General features: G+C 35.6%; 1 pseudogene across 1 annotated transcript; it reads right to left on the bottom strand.

Annotated features, from left to right (window-relative positions):
• Positions 1–7,842: 7,842 nt before the first annotated feature.
• LOC149834747 (large ribosomal subunit protein uL2-like) lies at positions 7,843–20,177 on the bottom strand (annotated as a pseudogene). Its single transcript, XR_016432435.1, has 3 exons — positions 19,781–20,177; positions 8,455–8,541; positions 7,843–8,382 (listed from the first exon to the last, which is right to left on the bottom strand). The product of XR_016432435.1 is annotated as a large ribosomal subunit protein uL2-like (transcript).
• Between the last annotated feature and the right edge of the window lie 190 nt (positions 20,178–20,367).

Below are 20,367 nucleotides of genomic sequence, written 5' to 3'. Positions count from 1 at the left end.
TTGGCTCGCACGAGTGGTGGAGTCCAGGTCGATCTCAGGAAACGGAAAATACTTTGTATCCAACACACAATCTAACTACTCTTTATTGCCAAAATAAAAGAATTAATTAAATAAATAAATAAATAAGAGAGTGTTGCCCTACGTAGAGGGCTTAAACAAATAAATATAAATGGTTTTATTACAGACCCAATTAATAAATAAAAAAATTAAAATCCTAATCTAAACTAAAAGAAAGATCTTCAATGCTTCAAGTCTTTTGTGGTCCCTCTTGTATCCCTTCGTGTCCCTTTTCTAATGGAACGAGTAATGCATGCTTTTCTTAAGGGCTTCCTGAGGGCTTGAGGGGGGCTCAGAGGATAGTTCGAGGGCACGAAAAGGGCTCTGCCGCACGTCCAATGCTTCCCTGCAAGAATAAAAAACAAAACAAAACAGTATGACGAAAACTAAACAAGAAATTAATAGCTAATAACTAAAAATATTAAGCAAAAACCAAGATTCAACTAACTAAAACTAAACTACTAACAAAAACTAAACTATAAACTATTTATAACAACCTAACACTAAAAGACAAAATAGTAAAACAAACTAACTAACTAAAATTCAATTAATGTAACAAACTACTAACAATCTAACTAAAAAGCCAATAACTAAAAACAATTAAATGAACCTAACTAAAGCTTTGTGTTGTACGGTTTTTCAAAGCTAACAAACAAAACTAAAAAGTAACATTAACCTAAGTTCTTCTAAAAAACAATTGTAATAAAAAAATTTATTAAAGACTAATCAAGAACTGAAATAGAAATACTACTCGACTGATATTTAAGAACTAAGCTAACATGGTTTTCAAAATTAAAATGAATAGAACAACTACTAAACTAATAACATGATTCAAATAACACTCACCTAACGTGCTTAAAGTAAAGTATAACTATTTAATCTGTGACTACTATATTTTAACTATAACTAATGTTAACTCACTAAAAACAAAAATGATGGTTAACAGAAAAAAAAATGCGATTCAGCTACTCTATTTAATCTATAGCAAGTAAAGTAATTAACTGACAAAACAATCAATTTGACATGTTGCTGGACAAGATTCTAATCTAAACACAAGTCTGAAATGAAACTATCTATCTAAAAAAAAGGCAACCGCAACACTTACGTAACTGACTATGTTATTTCTTAAACTATACCTATTTAACACAAGCAAATGCAGATTAAACAAAATAAATCTAGGCTAAGGCAACGTCAATGGCTAACTGACTTTTTCTAAAAGTAACTACAACCCTACCATTATCTAATGAAGTTTCACTACTCTGTTAAAGAAAATGGAAAACCGATCATTAATCGAATGGGCAATTTGAAAGAATAATATCTAACACTAAACTATTATTTTCTATTCTATCTATTGGAATAAAAGATTCTGGAATTAAGAGACTAATTTATTTGACTGATAAAGGAAGACAAACAAAAATTTTATATATGTTATTCTACAAAAATGCTAATTGGATAGAAGCATGCATATCAGCTACTAAAAAAAACTTTTTTAATTAAAAAAAATGAATAAGGAAAACATGCATCAACTATTCTAAATTAGATTTAACCTAAAACTAATCTAAATCTAGTCAAGAAACAAGAATCAAGAATCAAAAATCAAGAAACGAAAACCCTATTCTAAAACTATTGATTATCTAAATCAAGATTATTCAATGCTTAACTCAAGAAAATGGCTAATATGATCAAAATGACATATATTTTTGTTTCTTTTTATTTTCTAATTTTATTTTTGTTTTTCAGATAATAGAATGATATGCAGATCTATATGCATGATGCAGTGACATAAAAATAAAATAAAAACAATGGGATGCAATGTAATGCACTACGTGAAGGAAAAATGAAAAGAAAAGAGGGTAGAGAAGAGCAAACCGTACGGTTTGCTCCGACGATGTGGGTGTGGTGCTTCCCGACTTAAAATCAAACTCCTCCCCAACGATGTAGGCAAGAAGGACCGATGAAGAACAGGTTTAGAAGATTGATGACATGAAGATTAAGAAGAGGAAGAAGAAGGAGAAAAAGATCAAGAGAAGAAATCGGCCAAGATCGAAAAAAAAAAAGAAAGGGAGAAGGAAAGATGAGGCAAGAGGCAAGGGAGGGGGGCATGTTTTTCAAGAGGAGAAAGATGCCCCCCTATGCTGGAAATATTCTATTTAAGATAACCTAATTAGGTTAAAACCCTATTTTTCATAAAAAGTCTAAAAACCTTCAATAATTTCCAAAATGGTTTTTTATGAAAAACGTGTTTCAACAAAATTCAAAACTAGCTAAATTGTAATTATTCAATTCAACCTAAACTAACTAGGCTACAACTAATAAAATCTAAAGCTAAAAACTAAAAATGTAGGGAAAGCTTTGAAAAATATGATTTTCTGATAATTTTCAATACAATGTGGTTTCTCGAAACTACCAATAAAATTGAATTTTTAAATCGATTTTCACATGGATCATGCATAGAATAAGTTGAATGAACGTGTAACATATATGCATGATGAAATATGAAAGCGAAGGAGTTAATGTTGTATAATTTGATGGAGACTACAAAGCTTACTAATAGTAATGCCATAGATATGGTACATAATGTTATTACATATTCAATATTGTGTTTCTTTTGTTCAAGTACTCATTCGGTCTAATGTTGATTTGAAAGTTTTTTTTCTTTCAAGATGGATTGGTTACAATATTTATGCAGAATGGTCGACCACCATTGTGCAAGACATTCTTAAGCAATCAAATTAGTATTTACTTTTGTTCATATTTGTTAACTCATTTTATACATGTTTATTCACTTGATATATGATTGTTGCAAGTATGATTATGAAATATGTCTTTTTTATAAGAAATACTTAGGATTAGGATTAAATTTTCCATAGGTACACCATGTTGTTGATCATGTTTTTTTTTTCTATGATGTTTGTTGCACGTTTATTGAGTGACTTTTTTCAGGCTCATGTAACTGCAATTAAGTGCCGATTGATAAAGGTCTATAAACGTAAAAGGAAGATCATTCGTAAGGAGTGGATGAAAAAGAGGGATGAGCTTGCGGAAATGAAAGTTGATGAAGTGTCTAAGTCGAAGGGTGCCCTTGTGCTTGAGGAATAGGAAACACCATCGGACAATGAGGTGTTGGATGATGATGAGAGATTACAGGAGCTCTGGGCAATCATGGGTATTATTGATGATTATGTATATAATAAGTACCATGTGGATTATGCAAATTTTAGACTATAAATGTGAACAAAGTATTATTAATTAACTATGGATGTGAAAAATTGCACATAAAATTTTAAATTTATGTGGATGACTATGCAGATTTTTTACTATGAATATGGATGACTATAGAGATTTTTTTTACTATGTATTACCTATTTGTAATAGGTGATTGATTTATTTATGAGAATAAATTATGCATATTATAGAGAATAAAGTTGTTTGATCTTGTTTCTTGTTTGATATGTGTTGTTTATGTAATAGGTGAGTGATTTGTTTATGATAATCAATTGTGGTTTTCCTTGGGAGGTCCACATGCTTTGAAAAATTATTGTCCAAAATATTCTTTGATGTGAGACCCACACATATTGAATTGTTATAAAGAAGTACAATTCAGTTGAACCATGAGAAATTTGAAATACAAAAACGATTTTGGTATCCCATATCTTTCTCAATTTTTTATTTTGTATTTTATTTTTTTTCAGTCATTCATAATGAAGCAATGAGTCAATGACCGTCTTTTTTGTATTTTTGTAGTTACCTAGGGTATCTTCAATTTGATTTTATTGCCTTGTCAATTACTTCCGATGGAAATGGGTCACTATGATGTCAGTCAGTCATGCGATAAACAACATTCTAACCCAATCATATTTGGATTTCATGTCATTCTTTTGTACGCGAGAAAAGTTAAGTGCATTGTTACTACTATCTTGAACAATAGGCTTTAAGTAACTTTCGTACTATGAAGTAATTTCACAAGGTATGTGTGAATTTGCAATCATTCTTTCTAAATCGAAGAGGAATTTCGCAAGGTATGTGCAAATTTTCGTTCAGTATTTTTAAATTGGAAAAGATTTTCGCAAGGTATATGATAATTTTCATTTGGAATCAAGAGTTTCACAAATTGTTTGGAATTTTATAATTTTTAAAAAAAATTGCAACGTCAAATGCGGTTTTGTTGACGAATTTCATGGGTGCATTTTTTTAGCGTCATGACATGCAAAAATTAGAAATTTGCACCTATGAGGGGTAAAAGCATTAAGAAATAATTGGGAACCCACTACATTGTCTATTCGATGGATTTGGTAAATTGCAGGCCATTTTTTAAAACACATACGGTCATTTTCTTTAAAAAAAAATCTTATTTCCTATTTTTTCTGAAAAATGCCCATTGTTTTTGTTTCCCTTTGAGGCATTAAGAACTAGTTATGTCAAACTGTCAGCTAAGCTTTGCCATCTAGAAGGAAGAAAATTTTCATATGAAGTAGTTATATTTTTAGAATTTTTTTCCGCAAAAAAAAATCTTTTGTTGGAGCAATTGGAAAAACAATATTTTTTCCTTTTTCACTCATAGTTTTCTTATCATTTTCCCACTTCTAAATGTATTCTGAATATACTAATATGTCCTAAAACAATATGGTCATTTTGGCCGGTTAAGCACTTTAAATACACTAAATTGCAAAAAAAAAATTGTACTATCCTCTAAAAATGGCATGTTCTCACAAAAAAACCTCTAAATATGCCAAAATTCTTCGCATGCCCAAAATCATTGATTATCGACTTATTTATGATTATTTTACCCTTAGCAACATATTTGTGTGGACCTCCTAATGATCACACAGGTATGTCGTGAACCACTTGACACTCACACAAATATGTTGTGAACAACCTCTTGTTTGCATGCAAACCTCTTGATATTTGTACATACATGTGAATCTTATGACATTCATATGTAAGACTATTAATGTTCAGGTAAATATATTGCAAAGTTCTTGGCATACATGTTCACATATAAACCCCCAGACATTCACATAAATATGTCGTAAACCTTCTAACATTTCATACAAATATATTGTGAACCTTCAAATGTAATTAAAATCAAACTAAGAAGATTCACATGATATTTTATGAGGCCTTTTGATATTCACATAAAATATCTTATAAACCTCTAAAAGTTTATAGTCACATGATTTTAGACTTGTATAAATACTTATATTTTTTTTGTGTGTGACTCTCTTTGCCCCTCGAGAGAACCCTAACTGTGTGTTATGTATCTTCCAGTTCTCTATGATTATTCGGTGATTTGTGCAAATGTCAACAGGTTCGCACAACTATTATGTGAATTTTCTCAATGATTTCTACCATATTTGAAGGTTCGCATGATAATTATACGAATGTTGAGAGATATGCACAAATGAGAACAAAAGATTGTAGCAAGTGTGAATCTTTGTAATGAAACATCTTTTAGAGGTTCACAACATATTTGAACACGAGGTAGTTGATGAAAATATATTGTGAATCTTTTAAATAATTTTAATCATATTCGGAGGTTCACAACATATTTGTGTGAAAGTGAGTTTCTTATAAATTGCACTTCTGAGGAGGTTCACCACATATTTGTATGAATGTCAGGAGGACCATACAAATATATTTCAAAGGGTAAAATGGTTCTAAATAAATTAAAAATCAATGCTTTTGGACATGCAAAGAATTTTGGTATATTTGTAGGTTTTTGCAACAACGCCCATCTTTAGAAGACAGTAAAATCATTTTCTGAAAATGCAAATACTTTATATACTCTTGCTCTTAAGGATGCAAACAGTTCAGATTATGGTCGGATGTAGCTAATACGAAATCAAACTAATTGGATATTGGCTAACCAGACGTGAATTTGGATGAAAAAAAAAGCTAATAATGAATCCAAGAAAATACAAGCAATCATATTTGGATATCTATCGGATTAGTTTATGAATCTTGCACCGAATATGAATCAAATTAATAATCAGATTCAGTTTTCTTAATCAAATCCAATTAATCAGATTCAGAATTGGGTCTGATGTTGACATACCTGCTCTCATATTTAAAAATTTGTCAGGCCACCTGATTGCTACTCCTGCCAACCCATGGTCATTATCCAACTCCATGCTGACATTAGGGATACTAGTTGACCAAGCACTCTTGGGATATTCAAACCCAACGATCTAATCCAATTACCAATATCTTATCTTTTTTAGGTCAATCAAAATCAATGTTGTTAAAATTGCTTCAAATTAGTTTTTATAAAAAAAAACCTTTGAATAGAATTGGATAATTTGTGAATCGGTACTTTTTCACCATAGGATGACAAGTGTCATAAAAATTATTTTATTAATGATGAAAACAATTTAATTCTTTTAAAAATATTAAAATAAAAAAACAGTTGAATCAACTCTGAATCGGCCCCTTTTGAACCCCCTTTAGGCCGATTAGATCCGAATCCGCCTATGCAGTCGATTCTGACAACACTAGTCAAAATGAAGCTAGTGTATATGGATATTTTGGATACTGAGACATATTATGCAGCTCACATTTTATTTGTTGTATTGAGAAAAAGAAAAATGTAAAATGGTAATAGAGTTTCATTAAGTTCTCAAAAGTCAAAACCATACAGATTTATTCTTTTCAATGGTATTTAAAGCTACCACCCAAAGAGGTGTTAGTGTAATTTCCGGGAAAAGTGCACATTTGCAAGCTATGTTGCAGGGACACGCTATTTTGGGTGAATGCTCCTGGTGACACACATGGGCACGATGACACTATCATTTATTGCAGTGAAACGAAGAAAAATGTAAAAGGGTATTAGAGTTTCATTAAGTTCTCTTTTTTTTTAGAGTAATAAAAATTAATTAATAGTGAAACAAAGAGAATTCATCAAGAATACAAAGAATTTACATAAGGAACAAGCCCTAAGCAAAAAAATTAAGAAAAGGCCCCAACCAAGAAATATCCTCAACGACGAAGTAGCCCTAGCTGAGTGAAATATATCAGACTGAATAGCGTAAATCACATTTTGAATATCAAGCTTTTGGACATTGAAGAATCTGTTATTTCTTTCTTTCTAGATTTGCCACTAGCTGCTAATATTCAGCATTTCCAAAGCCCGCTGCCATTTCTTGGAGAATTTCAGAAATTGAGGGCCCATAATCAGTAATCTGAAGTGCGAATAGTGATCTGGCCAAGGTTGTTAAAAGCGCCGAGGTGAGGCAAAACTTTATAGCCTTGATGAAGGCGTAAGTATCAAGGCATTGAAGCGCAAGTATCACAAGATAAGAAAACATGCAGCTATATAATAATATAAAAATAAGTAAATAATTATGTATTTTACTAACAATAACATGTAAGAACATATAAATTTTCACGTAAAAATGGATCACATTCATATACACAGAAAAAGTACATCCAAGCACATGCCCATATGAAAGATTAAGAACTAAAAGATCTAACTTGGTTTTAGAGTAAGATTTGGAATACCTTGTATGCCAAACAATACAAAAAAAAAATCCATCTACAACTTTCATAAGAAACAAGAGAAATAACATCCATTCGTACCTCAAATTAAAAGGGCACCTCAAATTAAAAGGGCAAGATATGCAACACAAAGAAAAATCCAAAATCAGACCTCGGGGGACGTTTGAACCAAACAACTCAGAATTAAGGTTTGTTTGATCGAAAAGATACTCTTCAAAACTCACAAAATTATGAGAATCAATATATATATATATATATATATATATATATATATATATATATATATATATATATATATATATATTGATTCTCAGAATTCATATTTGAATCTAACAAGATCCACTCCATATCTGATCCGTTTGCAGCCCTATACACAGATACCAAACCATCCACTCTACAAGTTCAAAGATGATAATAGAACCTCTCATGACTTGGTTGACTGACAGAGAAAAAGAAAAGAAAAAACCCATAAAAATAAAGAACCAACTTCAACAAACACAAAATGGCACTCCCTTGAAACTCAAACTTTGTTCTCTAAATTACATTAGTCATCAGGCTTGTCACCAGACTCCAACTCAACATCGTTCTTCCTTCCAGAGATTGCAATAGGTTGAGTTCTTCAGATGCCCCACCAACCTGGTAATACCAACGTGCAGCAATTAACACGTTCAACCACAAACTCCCGGTGGACCCTCCAAGCATAGTCAGAAGCCAACAAGAAAGAGACGAATATGATATTCAGAGATCAACATGATAAAGAAATTACAACTGTTGTCATCAATGAAGTGCAGACTCGAGCCCTTGACTTGAATCCCTACACAACTGAAATGACTTCACAAAACAAACACAACTCCTGAGCCGAGCAGATGTGTGAATTGGAGAATGAAGAATTTCAACTCTTACCTTGAAAAATGAATTCGTGTATTCAGTCTGGCATGCAGCCACATAGATTCATGTTTTTCACAAACATGGGATCTCAAATCCTTGGACCTAAATTCAAAAGCAACCTCAAATTCATGAATCTCAGCCTGAAGGAGGAAATCTCTCTCTCTCTCTCTCTCTCTCTCTCTCTCTCTCTCTCTCTCTCTCTCTCTCTCTCTCTCTCTCAAATCAAGAACTCATCAAACACAGGATTTTAGATCAGTATCTGAGATCACCTCAAATTTGAACTCTAAGTATAATCAAATGCACCCTAAGCGAGAATTTTTTGCAACTCACATCCTGAATAATTGACACAAGTATTTCCATGGTTGAACCATGTTCAACCCTTCTTAACTATGTTACAGGTATACGCCAATTCAATCTCATGCCCTGCTCCCTTATATATTGTTCTCAATGGAAACACAAAATATTGTACCGTATGTCCTTTTAATCATATCTCTATGAGACTGCACCCTATCTATTCAAGTGGTAACCATGCTTATAGTTCCAGACATTAAAAGATTATTCATCAACAAATTCCTTCTATGAACATAGATTAACTACAAAAATTACCATCTAGCCACCTCAAATTCATGAATCTCAGCCTGAAGGAGGATCTCTCTCTCTCTCTCTCTCTCTCTCTCTCTCTCTCTCTCTCTCTCTCTCTCTCTCAAATCAAGAACTCATCAAACACAGGATTTTAGATCAGTATCTGAGATCACCTCAAATCTGAACTCTAAATATAATCAAATGCACCCTAAGCGAGAATTTTTTGCAACTCACATCCTGAATAATTGACACAAGTATTTCCATGGTTGAACCATGTTCAACCCTTCTTAACTATGTTACAGGTATACGCCAATTCAATCTCATGCCCTGCTCCCTTATATATTGTTCTCAATGGAAACACAAAATATTGTACCGTATGTCCTTTTAATCATATCTCTATGACACTGCACCCTATCTATTCAAGTGGTAACCATGCTTATAGTTCCAGACATTAAAAGATTATTCCTCAACAAATTCCTTCTATGAACATAGATTAACTACAAAAATTACCATCTAGCATGTACTGAAATGAAGATCATTTCATGCATATGATAACTGCAAATGAAGATAATCATTTCATGCATCAATATCATATTATGCTCAATTTAAAATTTCCTCTTGCAAGTAATATGACGCCAAGTTAAACTGAAAGACTTCTAGAGCAAACAAAGAACTTCATACCACCTCATGACAACTATAAAGCATAGAAACCGGAGTTTCGCCTAAACAAAATCGATGTGTGTGTGTGTGTGTGTGTGTTTACGGGTCAGTTCAACCCAAGTCTTACTAGGTAATCCTCATTTTTACAAGTCACAGTATCACCAATTCCACTAGTTAGAAGTAAAGCATTGTCAGAATTCTCTAGAACGATGAACAAGAAACTGCAGGGAAGAAAGATAATGGGGCTGCAACTGCTCACGTTTTTTCCAACAACAAACAACAACAACTACGCCTTCATCCCAAAACAATTGGGGTCGGCGATATGAACCAACAAAGAAAATCATTATGGGTCTTCCACATGAATCCTTCTCCTCCATTCATTTCTATCCAATGCCATGTCCTCGGTGAGGTTCAAAGCATTCATATCCTTTCTTATCACCTTCATCCATGTCTTCCTAGGCCTACCCCGACCTCTTTTAACTAATATATTTTCCCATTTCTCCATCCTTCTAACTGGAGCATCATTAGGCCTTCGTCGAATATGTCCAAACCACCGTAAACGATTCTCTCTCATCTTATTTTCAATGGGTGCAACGCCTACCTTCTTACGTATCTCATCGTTCCGAATCTTATCTTTTATTGTATTTTCACACATCCATCTCATCTACACTCATTTTTTGAATATGATGTCTCTTGGTAGCCCAACAGTCCGTACTATATAGTAAAGCGGGCCTAATAGTCGTCCTATAAAACTTTCCCTTCAACCGCAATGGCATTCTACGATCGCACAACACTCCAGTTGCACTCTTTCATTTCATCCACCCAACCTTTATCCTATGATTTACATCTCCATCAATTTCTCCATACTTTTGAATGATAGATCCCAAATATTTGAAAGAATCATCCACCGGTATTTCGTGCTCACCAAGCTTCACTACACTCCCATCACTACTTCGTTGCTTACTAAATCGACATTCCATGTATTTTGTCTTGCTCTTACTCAACTTAAAACCTCTTGTTTCCAATGTCTGTCTCCATAATTCTAACTTAGCATTAACCCCAGCTCTAGACTCATCAATCAAAACAATATCATCAGCAAACAACATACACCACGGCACATTTTCTTGAATTGATCTCGTAAGCTCATCCATCACTATAGCAAATAGGAAAGGGCTTAAAGCAGATCCTTGATGTAACCCAACCGTTATAGGAAAATTGGTTGTCACCCCTCCACAAGTGCGGACATTGGTTACTGCTCACGTTTTTCCAATTGGAAAAATCGTGATCTCTTCCTTTAGTTTATAAAACAAAACCTAATACATGGTACTTTACAAGTAACTTTAATAGGTTCAAAGTATGCCCCAATATTGGCTGAACATGTTACAAGTAGTTTGGATCCGGATCCGGATCCAAACTTAAATACAAATACAAATGCATGATTTCTGCCCTGTCTAACATTGTCAGAATTCTCTAGAACAATGAACAAGAAACTGCAGGGAAGAAAGATAATGGGGCTGCAACTGCTCACGTTTTTCCAATTGGAAAAATCGTGATCTCTTCCTTTAGTTTATAAAACAAAACCTAATACATGGTACTTTACAAACAAGTATTTACAAGTATAACCCAATATTGGTTGGACATGTTACAAGTAGTTTGGATCCGAATCCAAACTTAAATACAAATACAAATGCACGATATCTGCCCTGCCCAACAGTCCCCCTCAAGTTGTGCATGATTTCGAATCATGGACAATTTGCTCTTTAGGAACCAAAAACGACACTTTGTGAGTCCCTTACTGAACAAATCAGCCACTTGGTCTTCTGTTCTAACATAATGAGGCTCAATCTATGTCACAGGGATTCGGCTAGGAGGGTGCCGCACCTGCGTCGACGCGACTCGACGCGGGTGCGGGTGCGGGTGTGGCACCGGGTGCGGTCAACCCGATCCTGGGTGCGTTGACCGCACCCAGGATCATTAAGGTCCATTTTTTAAAAAAAATTGCCCAAATGGGCTTCGAAATTTTTTTAAAAAAAAATATGCTGACTGTCAACTGCTGACAGCTGTCTGTCAGCTGCTGACAGCTGCAAAATAAATAAAAAAACCCGACCCCCTTTATATATATATATATATTACATTTTTGCCCCTGCCGCACCCCCGCACCCGGGTTTTTTGGAAGTGACGAATCCCCGCACCCACACCCATGTGACATAGGGCTCAAACTCTTTCTCTTCAATCTTTTGCCTGATAAAATGTTGATCAATCTCAATGTGTTTGGTCTTGCTGTGATGAATAGGATTAAGAGATATTTGAATAGCACTTTGGTTCTCACAAAGAAGGAAGCAACTAACAATCGGTTCCTTTAATTCTGTTAACAAATGTCTAGTCCATGTTACTTCTGCCGTAGCAGCAGCCATCGCCCTGTATTCGGCTTCCGTGTTAGATCTAGCCACTGCCTTCTATTTTTTACTACTCCAGGAAACAAGATTGGCATCAATGAAAACCCCATATCCTGAAACTGACTTTTGATCATCAGGATCTCCGGCCCAATCTGCATCTGAATAAGCAATGATGTCATGAGCATTATTCACGGATTTGCTTTTGGTATACAAAAGTCAATCTCCAACAGTACTCTTCAAGTACGGCAGTATCCTTTTTACAACATCCATGTGCCCCGTCCTTGGTTCATGCATGAATTGAGAAACTTGATTGACTGAATATGTGATATACGGCCAGGTAAAGGTGAGATATTGAAGCATTCCCACTAGACTCCGATATTTGGTGGGATCATGATACAAGTTTCCGTCTCGTACACTTAGTTTCTGATTAATTACACTAGGAGTAGCAAGAGGCTTGCAATCTTTCATCCCACCCTTTTCTAACAGATCCCGAGTGTATTTATGTTGAGTCAAAGTAAGTTTATTTGCTTGATTATCCAGCTCTACTCCAAGAAAGTACCGAAGATTTCCAAGGTCTTTCATTTTGAACCTTTGACTCAGAAGATCCTTAGTTTCTTGAACATGGTTCTCACTGTTTCCTGTAATAATTATATCATCAACATATATCAACAAGAAGGTAGTAAACTCCTTATCTTGAAGAATAAAGAAAGAATGGTCCAATTGTGATCGATAAAAACCATGTCTTTGAATTTCTAGGGAGAAGCTCTCAAACCAAGATCGAGACGCTTGTTTCAGTCCATAGAGTGCTCAATTTAGTCTGCATACATATTCCTTTGAATCTCCTTCTGCATATCTTGGCGGTTGTTCCATGTATACTTCTTCCTTCAAATCCCCATGAAGGAAAGCATTCTTCACATCTAGTTGACTTATTCTCCAACGATAATCTACAGTCAATGAAAGAACTATACGGATTGTGCCCATTTTCACAACTGGACTAAAAGTTTCATCATAGTCCTATCCAAACTCGTGAATCCCTTTGCTACGAGACGAGTTTTGTATCGTTCAACACTCCCATCCGGTTTGTATTTGATTTTGTAGACCCATCGTGACCCAACAACATTTTTATCTGAGGGTCGAGGAACAATTGTTCATGTTTGACACTGGTACAAGGCTTCCATCTCTTCATTCATGGCTTGAATCCATTTTTTGGAGTTAATGGCTAGATGAAAATGTCTAGGCTCAGTCTCTTTCTCAATCTGTGATAAAAATAACTGAAAGTCCATGGTAAAATTCTCATAACTGACCCATCTTTCAATGGGATGCCGAGCTCTTTCAGATCGCCTGATTGGAAGTGCTAATGTATTAGATACTGGAGAAGTAACGTCATTGGATGAATGAAGCGTAGGAGCTTCTTGTTCAATACCATCCGGAGTCAAGAGTGAGTCCCTTTCTCTTCTCCTATAAACTTGTCCAGCAAACTTGTTGATCTCTGGAGGATGTTCTATTTCAAGTTCCTGTATGCCACTGTTTTCATCTTGACAGGATATTCCTTGATTACAGGAGGAAGAGCACTCATTGTTTGTTTCAGGAAAAAGCTCTGCACTGAGCCATGGATCATAAAATAGCGCACTCATATTGGTTTGGGCAGAAACATGTTCTCCATCTCCAAAATCACTTTCATCAAAAACTACATTCCTAGATATCTTGATTCGTCTGCTGTCAGGATCATAACACCTATACCCTTTGTGATGATCTGCATATCCGACAAATTTGCACTTTGATGCCTTAACTTGAAACTTGTTTCGCAGAGAAGAGTCAATATGAACATAACACGTGCAGCCAAAAATTTTTAGTTCATCATAATCAGGATGTTTCCCAAACAGGACGAAATAAGGGGATTTATCTTCTAAAAGCTTCATGGGCAGGCGATTAATAATGTAAACAGCAGAGTGAAGGGCCTCTGTCCAGAGTCCTATGGGAGTACGACTTCCGTGCATCATGCTCATAGCGCTCTCCATAATGTGACGGTGTTTCCGTTCTGCAACTACATTCTCTTGGGCCGTATGCGGACAAGATACTCTATGATTTATCCCACTATCTTGGAGATAATTGATAAAATCCCTAGAGGAGTATTCCCCCCCCCCAACATCACATTGGAAATGTAAAATATTACAGGAAAATTGAGTTTTGACAAATGCATGAAAGCAACGAAAAATAGAGAAAACTTCTGATTTATTCTTCATGAAATATATCCAAGTGAAAAGGGAGAAATTATCGATGAAGATAACATAATATTTGCTGCCAGAGTTAGAGGGATTAGGGGCTGGTCCCCACACATCAGAACAGACAATTTCAAAAGGCCTTGAAGCTCTCTCATTTATTGAATGAAAAGGAAGAACATGACTCTTACACATTTGACAACTTAAACACATTTTATTAACTGAACTAGGAATCAAGCTAGATTCAGGAATAAGACCATCGGATACTAATCGCTCAACAAAGACTTGACCACAATGACCAAGACGCGAATGCCAAAAATCAGGCTTATTACATTTATTCAAGGATTGCAAACTGAACACATGAACATTCTTTGACGACATAGACTGAGAAGAGGACTTCAAGGTAGGTCGAACACAAGTAGAAGGATCCTCCTGAAAGACATACATATTTCTTCGGTGTTCCCCTCTAGCAAATGTCTCCTTCGTTTGTAGATCCTTGACATAAACATAAGACAGAGTAAATTCAACGGAAGAATTGGTATGATCAACAAGCTTAGAAATAGAAACAATATTTTTGTAATATCTGGGGCATGAATAACATTGGAAAGATGAAGTGGAGATTTAGGCAAGGGAATAGAAACATTTCCAATGTGTGTGATGGGATGGTGTGACCCATCTCTAGTGACTATGCTACTATTTTCAAAATAGGGAGTTAAAGTAGAGAATTTACCCGCATTACCTATGACATGAGTAGCTGCCCCAGAATTAATATACCATACTCCTTTATCATCGCGTTTCAGATCAAGTTCGGACAACGTTGCCAAGAGAAGCTCTTTCACATCTCCACCAAACTTTGAAGAATTATCCTTGCGTCTTGACGAGCTCTCACCCTTTTGAAACTTTCCTTTGTTCTGCGGATTGTGCCAACAGTTGACTTTTATGTGGCCTCGCTTGTTGCAAATATAACATGTGGGTATGTTTTTCATATTATAAAGAGGTGAAGCATTCGGGGTAAGCAGTAGCCCACGTCCCCCTGGAGTACCTCGTCATCGTCCTCTGCCACCACCAAAATTATTATCACCACGTCTCTGACTAAAGGAAACACCAATAGCAAGAACCTATCCACCAGTTTCATGTGACATCCCCTTCAGAGTCATCTCATATTGAAGTAATTTTGCTTGCAAATCCTCAAATGATGGTAGATCAGGTAGGCATAGCAGTGAAGTCGAGAGAACATGAAATTCCGGTCCCAATCCATTCAAGGTTTGCCTGACCTTGTATTTATCTGTCACTTCATACCCTACAACGGCAAGTTGATCACTGATAGTCTTAACCTTGTTCAAGTACTCCATGACAGACATGGAGCCCTTAGTCAGAAGTTGAAATTCACGCTGAAGAAAGGAAATTCTAGCCTCTGATATCTGAGAGTACGTCTTCACTAGTCTGTCCCACAATTCTTTTGCTGAGCATTCGTCTGAAATCCCCACCAATACTTCTTGAGAGATAGTAGAGATAATAAAAGCAACTACAGTCTAATCACGCTTCATCCAAATCTCGTACTGGGGATTTGGAATTTGTTGTATAGAATCAGCCTCATTTCCATCCTTAGTTCCTTGTTTAATAAATTCCGGAGGGGCTGGGATTGATCCAGTGAGATGTCCAGAGAGACCTTGACTTTTAATAAAGGGAAGAATTTGTCTTTTCCAGATCAGGAAATTTGAATTGGTAAGTTTTTCAGAAATAAGTTAACCAAGAAAATTAGATGAGAGAAATGACTGAGAAGGAGAATCCATGAATAAAATTTTGGCATGTGCAATCACGATGCAATAGAATAAGACTCGTCTCTTTTTGTTTGTTTTTTTACAGGAGAAAGCTCGAGTACTTAACGTGAATGAGAAATCACAGGCCTGGTGTACAGATGTAATCTGATTTCAATTTTTTTTTCTTATGATTGCACACAGCAGTAACGAATGCAAGTAAGCAGCAACATAAATCGAGGATTAGGGAAGAAAAGCATATCTAAACTCGATATGGAATCGTAAAACTGAAAGAAAAGGTTTTCGTGAAACTGATTTGACGTAAACCCAAATCAGTTTTAGGAAACAAAGGAATCGTGGATCGTGAAACAGGTTTGTCCCAGACCCAACTAGTTTGAGGGAGATAATGGTTACCGTGAAACTGGTTTGAAAAACAGACCCAATCCAATTTCAGAGAAATGAAGATTAGGGAACAAGTTTAACGCAAATCAAAAGGGAGTAATCTGGAGAAAGAAATAGTAGATGGAGAATAAAAGAGGATATTTAGAAAGGGGAAGACGCAGAACAGTGAACAGGTAGAAAAGAAATAAGGAGGGGAATAAGATCTCTTAGAGACGTACCTGTTGGAAAAACCTTCAACCCTCGGATCAGAGCTGCTCTGATACCATGTCAGAATTCTCTAGAACGATGAACAAGAAACTGCAGGGAAGAAAGATAATGGGGCTGCAACTGCTCACGTTTTTCCAATTGGAAAAATCATGATCTCTTCCTTTAGTTTATAAAACAAAACCTAATACATGGTACTTTACAAGTAACTTTAATAGGTTACAAGTATTTACAAGTATGCCTCAATATTGGCTGGACATGTTACAAGTAGTTTGGATCCGGATCCGGATCCAAACTTAAATACAAATACAAATGCACGATATCTGCCCTGTCTAACAAGCATGAAAGTTGATAGCCACCATTTATGAATGTTGCCTGAGGCTTTGCAATATTTGGATGTTTAAAAAAATTAATGGTTGCAATATCAAAGCATGTTTAGCATACCATAAGACTGTATATTAGTAAGAGGTAGGAAGTCTTCTAAATTGCACTTGATTTCATTTAACATAATAAAACGGTAAAACCTAGACAGAAAACGTTCTTGTAAACCCTAAAAAAGAAATGATTGTCTTTTTCTGTTTCAGCAATTGTCATGTAAAACTTAAAGCACGAAACTAAAATGGAAAACAAATTACAGCTTTTTGTTGCCAAAAATGAACCCTACAAAGGATTGCTAAGCAATCAAAACAACAGATAACATTAAATCAACTAGAACTCAAGTTTTCACTTCCATTAAACCTTAAATACTTCATTAAGTCCAGGATTCAAATCACACTAAATAAAAGTTATTAAAATTAAGACCCCATCTCATATTAACATTTAACATTGCACAAATTTTCAAAAAATGTGCAAACAAAAAAAGTTCAAAACATTAAATAAAAGTCCTCAAATCTTGATCATATAAAAAGTTCATCATGACTGGATGTAACTAATTTACAAGCTAAGAAAGCCCAATAAGTAATCAATACGCTCATCAACCAAGTTAGGTAAAGATTCAATCACCAAACAGAAAAATCACTAAATTACTTCAGTTCATAAAAAGCTAAACACAAATGTGATTAAGTGCTCACAAAAGGGAAAATAAATTCCATCAGAAACATACAGGTGTGAATGTCAGACATCCGTTAAAATTTTCAAACTCAGGTTATAGATGTATAAAGGTTACCATTTACCTTTATACTCAACTTTCTCAGAGTATTTCTGCCTTGTGGTTGCATGCAGAGGCATACATGCACACATACACAAACATGCCAAAGGTGAATTGTGGAAGTCTTCGAGCATTTTCATAACTTGCATTTTGAATCATTGAACAAAGCTTTCTTCATCATTTTATGCTTGAACAAAGTGTGTTGTTGCTTGCTATTTTGTGCGGCAACCATGATGAGAATTTCATAAAGTAGAGATCATTTCTCAGTGCATTCCCGCTCAACTTTAATGCACCAAAATTACCATCAACTGTGGCCTTCAACTCAACGTGAGAATAATTCAAACTAAAATTTCATCTTATTCATCAGTTTAGTGTCATGCCACGCCCAACTTTTTTTTCACTTCGTAACCAATCCAACATCAGGTTTAACTTGATACTTCTAGGTCCACCATAGAGCTTTATACAATTGTACTAAAAAATATAAACCAATGGGTTGGACATTAGCCTAATCTCAGGTGGTCTACCAAAATAAACAAACAAATGAAAAGAAATAGATGAATAATATATTAACATGTATGTCAAAGCAACCTTGGCCTAAATATTAGATAACCCATAATCCTCTCCACATATGAGCTGCCATTATTTAATTAATGAAAAAAAATAATTGAATCATGTATTCACGTGTATGTAAAAGCAACCTTGGCCTAAATACTAGATAAACCATAATCCTCTTTTACACATATGAGCTGCCATTATTTAATTAATATTACTAGTTGATGGTTATGTGACAAATGTCATTGAAGCTTTTCAGCTTTTCAATGCTTAAAAAAAAAATAAACGGAGGCATTGTCAAATAATTTAACACACTATATGAAGTTACGAACATATAGAAATGAACTCTCCAAACAAAAAATCTGTTCAGATTAATCTAATTTTTTGTGTAAACTCAACTAAAAAACTGGCATTATATAACCCACAAAGCAGGAGACAAATTTGAACTCCTCATTGCCAGAGATGAACCCTCAACAAAAATTTCCACCTTGCAATAACGACAATCCAGAGCACTAAATCAATCAAAACCCCAGTTTTCATTTCCGTCTTGAAAAATAAAACCTCCAATTATAGCAAGAAAATCCCATTGAAGTAGAAGTTGCTAAATTAATAAAGATGTCTACCGAAATTAGCATTCAAATTTACATAAACTGTTCAAAAAAACACAACCACTGGCTTATGTGACATGCATAACAAGCATTAAATAAAAATTCTCAAAATAATTGGAACATTGTCCTAACCCTACATAAACCCTAAATTCATCGTATAATACATGTTAAACCAATACCAACGAGTCTCAAAAGATGGAATCTCAAAATCAAAACCCTATGTAACAAAAAAAGGAACAAAAACCCCGAGTCACATGCACAACAAACATTAATCAGCCTCACTCGCCAAACCAATCACCAAAAGTCAGCCTACCCAATCACTGCATAGCACCCCAATAACCCCAAATACCGGGGACAAAAACAATACAAAAACCTTACTTTATTTTACCTTACCCCCAACACACAACCCTAAGAAAAGAGCCAACCCCAATTCAGGTCCATAAGATACAACAATTCAATAAAGCCCCTCAAATCTGCCCAAAACCTTGACTTACCACACCATCAAGTTCCAGAGAACCCTACTAAATGCACCCCAAACCCTCACAATCACACCTCCAATAACGAGGAATCCAAAATCCCAAAATGTGGGCCTACGTCGTCAATCGAAACCACCAACCCACAATAACACCATAGAAAACCCTACAGATCGCAGTCAGAGAAAAATAAAAAATTGAACTAACCATGTGAAAGGAAACAACTCGCGGACGCAATGAGAAACCAGAAGAAGAGAACAATGACCTAATAATAATTCCAGAAATAAAAGGAATATCAAATAGAGAAAGAGAGAGAGTTCTGATAGGATGAGGCAATAGACCTGGAGGTGCCATTGTGGAGGTTGTGGCTGATGACGATGGCATAGTCGCCAGAGGAGCATGCTAAGACGCTGTGGTCGCCGACGTGGTGCTCGATGTTGCAGACGACGACACCCTCGAGGATGGAGCAAAGGGGGAGAACGTTGCCGATGGCGAGGGCAGCCTTCTTGCCGCATTAGACAAACCGGCCGGTGTACATAACCTCGGCGGCCATGAAGATCTCCCTCTGATGCTTGTACTGGAACGGGTGCTGGAAAGTCATGTGGGCGAGCGGGGCACCCCTCCCTGGGTCGTGCAGGATCTCTGTCACCGTCGCTTGAGGTACTCGTTCCGCACCCCGAAGTCCAGCGACTGGAACCTCACCGCACCCTTCCGGTGGTGCATGTGCGAGCGCCCTGATCACGTGACCTCTCTCTCTCTCTCTCTCTCTCTCTCTCTCTCTCTCTCTCTCTCTCTCTCTCTCTCTCTCTCTCTCTCTCTCTCTCTCTCTCTGTGTGTGTGTGTGCAGGAAATGTGGGACTTTTGAACCAACTTAGAATTAAGGTTTGTTTGCTTGAAAAGATAATCTTCAAAACTCACAAAATTATGA

The sequence above is a fragment of the Nuphar pumila genome, chromosome 6 (assembly GCF_984573655.1).
Source record: "Nuphar pumila chromosome 6, dmNupPumi1.hap1.1, whole genome shotgun sequence".
Lineage (NCBI taxonomy): Eukaryota > Viridiplantae > Streptophyta > Magnoliopsida > Nymphaeales > Nymphaeaceae > Nuphar > Nuphar pumila.
The sequence above is the reverse complement of the archived record's forward strand: the minus strand, read 5'-3'. Positions and strand labels throughout refer to the sequence as shown.